Source organism: Orycteropus afer, unplaced genomic scaffold (assembly GCF_000298275.1).
Source record: "Orycteropus afer afer isolate SDZICR_OR568_19922 unplaced genomic scaffold, OryAfe1.0 scaffold00011, whole genome shotgun sequence".
Classification (NCBI taxonomy): domain Eukaryota; kingdom Metazoa; phylum Chordata; class Mammalia; order Tubulidentata; family Orycteropodidae; genus Orycteropus; species Orycteropus afer.
The window spans coordinates 16,567,632-16,574,730 of NW_006921598.1; the positions used below are offsets into that span (position 1 = coordinate 16,567,632).

General features: G+C 35.2%; 1 protein-coding gene across 1 annotated transcript in view; it reads left to right on the plus strand.

Moving 5' to 3' along the window:
• The window catches only part of ME1 (malic enzyme 1), a 231,625-nt gene that overhangs the window by 39,771 nt on the left and 184,755 nt on the right, over positions 1-7,099 (plus strand). The gene's annotated exons all lie outside the window — the stretch shown is intronic.

Consider the following 7,099-nt stretch of genomic DNA (forward strand, 5'->3'; position numbering starts at 1 on the left):
CTCGGGAATTCCCATTCTTCTCAATGTTATCCATAATTTGTCATGATCCACACAATCAAATGCCTTTGTATAGTCAATAAAACACAAGTAAACATCACCAAGGTATGGTAGGTAGTAAGTATTGTGGGTTGGTTGCTGCTACTAACTTGCAGCATTTTTAAGAAATGAATTAACTGGTCAGAAAAGGAACTGGAGCCTCCCATTACTCTTAGGATAAAGTTCAAAACTCTTTACCAAACTCTTAAGGACTTGCCTACTCTGGTTCCTGCCTGTCTTTTTAGTGTCATTCTGCATCATTCTTCCCACAGTTGATGCACTTTGCCTCACTATACATTTTCTCTAAGAGACCAAATGCTCCTCTGCACTAGGGTTTGTGCCCATGCTGTTCCCTACACCTCCCTTACCCAGGTTTTCACTTGGCCGACTCCTACTCTTTTATGTGGTCTTCAGATCTCCTTTTAGCATTGCTGTTCAGTGAACCCTTCTCTTTTAACCTCTTAGGTTAGATCTTAAGTTTTCCCTTTTCTTTCCCCTCCTTACCCTTTTAAAATCTTTATCCTCCTGTATCCTGTTATCACAATTGTTATTTTAGAGTTATTTATGTAGCCATTGATATAATATCCTATTAAACTCTCTAGATTGCTAACTGCATGAAGTTATGGATCGTATTTGACACATCACTATTTCTTTGGTATAGTGCCTGGTGCATTGTAAACATTCACTCAGTAAATTTTTGTTAAAAAATACTTGGTGAACTTCACAACCTCCTATAAGTTAAGTCTAAGAAGAGGTAAACATCATTTGAAGATCTCAGGTGTGGATCTGAGCAACAAAGTCAGCTTGTGGCATTTCAGTATCAAGTTGCTGTGTCAGTTATGTAGCCCTAATAAAACTGAAGCACAGTTCTCTGCAATAGTTAATATATTTTGTGCTGACAACCCCCTTGGAAATTTGGTGAAGTCTGTGGATATCTTCTAAAAGAAAATAAGATAAATAGTCTTACAAAGGAAACAAATTATAATGAAATACAGGTATCAAAATATAAAAATTTGTGATATAGTGTAATAATATATGTACTTTTTTATTAAAGAAATAAATACCAAGACTATTTAAATATGAGTGATTTAATGTAAAATTTTATTTTTTAAAGAGATCAGTATGAAGGCTGTCAACATTACCGGTCTACATGCCTATACAAGTTATAAAAAAAAATTTTGTGGGTCTAAAAAATACTATAATTTCAAAATAATGATGAAACTAAAGGATGTTTTAATATGTTTGTCACCAGCTGTAATGTGATATAAAATATGTATTTCTATTCACGAGGAAGTCACAGGAACTGTTATTATTTGTCTTGTTTATTACATTCATTTATAATGGAAGGGTGTACTAAATTTCACAGAAAACCAAAAAAGCCAAGTCTGTAGCTGTCGAGTCAGTTTCAAAGCTGCAAATATTTATGGAAGCAGACTGCCACATCTTTCTAGCACATAATAGCTGGTGAGTTTCAACTGCTGACCTTTCTGTTAGCAGCCAAACCCTTAGCCACTGCAACACCAGGGCTCCTATAAATTTGACACAATTGGAGGAAAAAGATGTCCAAGATTGACTCCTGAATTATGTGTACTGGTCCTTTGAGTGTCTGTGATTGGGCCATGGACTTCAGTTTAAGAACCTCTGATGTTGTTGTTAGTTGCCCTTGAGTCAGTTTCAGCTACTAGCAACTCTGTGTACAACAGAAGGAAACTTTTCCACTTCCTGATATGGAGCAAAATTGGTTCTTCACAAAAAGTACTGAGCTATATCTCTTAAAATTGATTCTTAAACTAATAGACTTTCTGACCCTAGTGGGAATGTGAAGAATGGGAAAAGCCAGTATTTACTTAGCACTGGAACATACATGATTTCATTTTGAAACTTATCACTAGTAACACATACTAGTAACACAAGCATTTATGTAACGCTTTATAATTTACATAGGATGCTGCAACACCTGGTCTAATTGTATGCTTCCAACAACCCAGGGAACCACATCTGACACATGGTATTTACTCAATAAATGTTTTTTTGATTACTCTTACTTAGCAGATACAGAAATAGAGAAGAGGCTCCATTTAACCCCAAACACCTTAAGCACTTGCTCAAAATCAGTGTTAAATACTGTCTCTTCACACTTACACCTCAATCCAAATATTGTTATTGTTATTAGGTGCTGTCTAGTCGGTTACTCATGGTGACCCTCTGTACAACAGAATAAATCATTGCCTGGTCCTGTGCTAGCCTCATAGTCGTTGCTATACCCCAGCCCATTATTGCAGCCACTGTGTCAATCCATGTTGTTGTGGGTCTTCCCTTTTTTCACTGACCCGTTGCTTTACTCAGCATGATCTCCTTCTCCAAATAGCAGTATACTCTATATCCTTGTACACTGACATTCATTCATGTTAGCTGGTGAAGCGTACATGTACATTTCAAGTATGTGTACCAAAAATACTCCTTTATAGAAAATAAGGACTTTTGTGGGTGAATTGTCACATTTTAAAGATGAGTAGCCTACAACCTAGTCCTCTTTCTACCATACCAGTTCAAGAGATAGTTTTTAATAGAAATATCAATTCTGTTAAGCTTAAGTAATACAACATTGTTTAGAAATCCTTTGGGATAATTTGTATTTCTTATTATTGCTTTCCAGTTAAAACTTAAGCATACAACCCAATTTAATAATATTTCCTGTCTCTAATCCAAATAATTCTGAATTTTGAAATATTTATATGAATTAGAAAGGAATCTCTCCTTCCCTTACTCTGTTATTCAGTTGAAAGCCCAAGTCAAAGAAGTTCACTTTTATTTCATTATTTACAAGAACAGAAATCTTATCATTCCAACTTACAGTGTCTCCTGTTCAAGTAAAATCAATCATTGCTGAAGCCTCCAACTTTCCAGTCAATACTCCAGGTGGAGATTTTCTCTTAGCTTCTCTGCTTTCTTAAGTACTCATTTTGTTGTTGTTGTTTGTTTGTTTGTTTTGTTTTGGGGCCGGGGTTTGAGGCATAGTAGGATTAAGTTTCCCCCTGGTTGTCATGGCTATTGCACTGTTTTTGAACCTGGCTCTGGTGCTACTTTCTGGGCCCTGTCATGAGGGAGAGTTTGTTGCCCTGTGTTCCACTCTCTCTTGCCCTTGAAGCTCATCTTGCTAAAGCCATCTGTGGGCTTCATCCTTCCCTGTCAGATGAAGGTCAGGCCAGAGGTAGGGTTTGACAAGAAACAAAGTGATTTTAGATAATAATTATTGTGTAGAAAATGGAACTGGATAAAGTTGATATAGGGGGTAAGTTTAGATAGGGTGTATAAGTTCAGTGAAGGTGTCTCTAAAGAAGACATTTTACTTGAGACTTGAATAATAACAAAGAGCCGGCCTTGTGAAGATTAAATGGAAAAACAATCCAAGCTGAGGAAACAGCAAATGTTGTTAACTTCTTTTAGTCCATGAGTTGTAATATTTTTATAAATCTAATTAGTTCTTGTATGCATTTTTTAAAAACATCTTGCTCTACTTTAGCTATTTGATTGGGGCTAGGGGAATTTTTGTTTTTCAAATACTAATATTTCAGTAGAGTTTTAGTCATAGAATTCAGTATCTCAATAGAATTTTTTAAGTCAATAATCCTGAAATTCAGAGAAAATAATTTTATGTTGCAAACTACTGAATTGGGTATTAGCCTGTAAAATATATTCTTTGAATCATAAAATGTAGTTTTCCCAGCATTGAGCCATTACCAGCTAACATTATTAAACTGTTAATGCATCTCTGATATGTGATGCATTTCTTTCTAACCTGTGGAAAGCTATATGCATTTTACTCCATTTTACCAGAAGTCTGTTCCCTTAGATCAGTGGCTCTAAATTGGGTCAATTCCTTATCTCACTGTTCCCTCCAGGAAACATTTTGCAATGTATGGAGACATTTAGGGTTATCACTACTGGGGTAGAGGCTAGGGATATTACCGATCATCCCATAATGCACAAGGCAGCTACCTACAGTAAAGGATTATCTGGTGTAATATGTCAGTGCCAAGGTTGAGAAACTTTGCTTTGAGCATATCAAGGTTGATTTTGAATGCCTGGTTTAAAGTCATTTTAAAAACCTGGTAATAATGGATTACTTTAACTAAGTAATTTTCTAAATGTATGTGTGTAAAGCTCAATCTTTATTTGGGAAATTTCAGATCATAAGCCTCTTTGTATTAAAAAAAGAAACAACTCACTGCCGTTGATTCGATTTGACTCATAGTGACCCCTTCTTGGATTTCTGAGGTGGTATCTCTACAGAAGTAGATTGCCCAGTCTTCCTTCTGAAGAATGGCTGGTGGGTTTGAACCACCAGCCTTCTGGTTAACAGTCAAATACCTCAGACACTACTATAAATAATTTTAGTTTGATATTTGAATTGGGTGGGTCAATTATTCAAAATATATTCCTGCCTCCATAGAGCTGAGAAGTTGTTTCAGATTCATATATTTGTTCATCTACATATTTATTTAAATTTTATTGAGGCTCTGCTCAGTCTTGACATTGTAGTAGGTATTGGCACACAAATACGAATGGCATAGTGTCTGTCCTGGAGCACCTGGGCCTCTGGTAAAATATGAACTAAAAAGAAATATTAAAGTGTGGAAAACTCCATGCTAAGAAGCACATGATACTGTTGGGAGCACATTGGAGGATATATTATTAATCTAGAGAGAGAAGAAAAGACTTAAAGGAGATCATCATTCAGGAATAGACAAAGCGCACAAGAATAGTGGAACATTTACAAATTCATGTGTAATTAAATTAGCAATTAAAATTAGTTACAACTGCTCTCTAGTTTATTTCTATTCTATAGATTCTCCTATTACCCCAAAGACTTAGGAAGAAATCAAACGAAGGCACAATGGAACATGATTTTGTAATGCTGAATTTTCTGGTTCATTATATGAATAATCACTATGTACACTGTCACAGGCATATTCAGTGGACTTTGTTTAGGTCACATATAGAAGGTGTCCTGAAATAGTTTAAGTGTGTGTCCACTATAGGCACTAGAGTAGCAATTGATGTTACCCATTTGGTTTGGATTATTCATACATATTTCAATCTAAATTCTTAAATTTGACTTTTTCATCATTTAGTTTCAGTTGCTTACCAAGAATTACCAGTCTGTTTATTTAACAGGTACTTTTCTCTAATAAAAGGAGCTCTGGTGGTGTAATGGGTAAGGCATGTGGCTGCTAACCAGAAAATCTCTATTCAGACCCACCAGCTACTCCACTGGAGACAATCTACTTCTGTAAAGATTTACAGTCTTGGGAACCCAGTGGGCGTCACTGTGAGTCAGAATCAAATTGATGGCATTGGGCTTGGTTTTGGGGTTTTTCTCTTATAAAGGAGCTCCAAGTGGTATAGTGGTTAAGGCATTTGCCTGCTAATCAAAAGGTCAAACCATTCCGTGGGAGAAAGATGAGGCAGTCGGCTTCTGTAAAGATTTACAGCCTTGGAAACCCCATGAGGCAGTTCTGCTCTGCCCAATAGGGTCACTATTAGTCAGAATTGACTTGATGGCAGTGGGTAGGTTTTTTCTAATGGTTTGGTGACTTGATGAAGTTTGCCTGAAAACTTCTTTGGGGACCATAATGCTCCATTTTGCTGAAAGATTTTGAAACTTTATAAATGATTTCAAGAGATATGTTTGGAAAATGTCATGTTGACAGTGATGGTTAAACATTTCTAAGCCTTAAAGAAATCTATGAAGATCAGTACTCTGACCTTTAAGTAAAGAATGCTTAAGCTATTTAATTAAACCTCTATCTGACATTTAAAAAATCCATTTGTTCTCTTAGGCTTGAGGAGTTCCTTTTCTTTTAAATTGAGCAAACATTGCTCTTAAACAAAGAGTATAGATTTTATTACTTATATCCTATTATTCATCCTATGGATGAAATAATTTTTTGATATTGTAAAGTTTGATATTTTGCAGTAAATTTTAGGGTATCTAGGTCCAAATCTTATTACAAAGTGTATTTTAGATATATTTTATAATCATTAGTTAAGGAGCTCTGGTAGCGTAGTGCCTAAGGCACTTGACTGCCTACTAGAAGGCTGGTGGTTCAAACCCACCAGCCACTCCTCAGAAGGAAGGTTGGGCAATCTACTACCATAGTGATACTGCCTTGGAAACCCACGGAAGGGTTGCTATGAGTCGGGTCTGACTCAATGGCACATAACAAAAACAACAGCAATCATTAGTTATCCTAGTTTAAAATTAATTTATATCAAACATGAGTAAATATTAATTGCTATATAATGGAACCAAATAATAGCTCTTAAAGAAGTGGTAGCTAATATATTATCAGTTTTGAATAATTGATTTTTCTGCCTCTTAAAGGAGATTATTGATAGAAAATTTGTTTGCACAACTGAATGTATTCAAGATAATTATGTTTTTATGTTATTATTTTTCCGATGTGACTTTATCTTTAATTGTATGTCATCTGGCTGGATTTATTTTATTTTAATTAAGGTTGTATATCACCAGGAAAATTCTAAAAATTATTTCCTATTGTATATCACCAGGAAAATTCTAAAAATTATTTCCTGTGTTGTCAATTGGGATTTAAAAATAATCAGTCCCAACAAATAATTTTTGACACTCTGGAAGAGTTGACAGAAAGAACCCTTCTATATAATGTATCCAGGATAAATTAATATTATTTATCTCTCTATAGATGTAATATACACATATAAACTATGTTAATAAGGACCTCTGGTGGCATAGTGTAAATTTGAAAATTTTTAAACATTTAGAGCTAAAACTCGCTATTATTTCTTCTCTTCAGAATTATATAATAAAAATATAAAGGCCTCTCCTTCTGTACTTTTAACATATAATTTATTAAAGTTAATTCTAAAACCTTTTTGATATGAAGAAATCCTTTTTAGGGCCCACCCACTGCCATCAAGTCAGATGTTACTCATAGCAACCCCTCCTTGGGTTTCCAAGGCAGTATCACTACAGAAGTAGATTGCCCAACCTTCCTTCTGAGGAGTGGCTGGTGGGTTT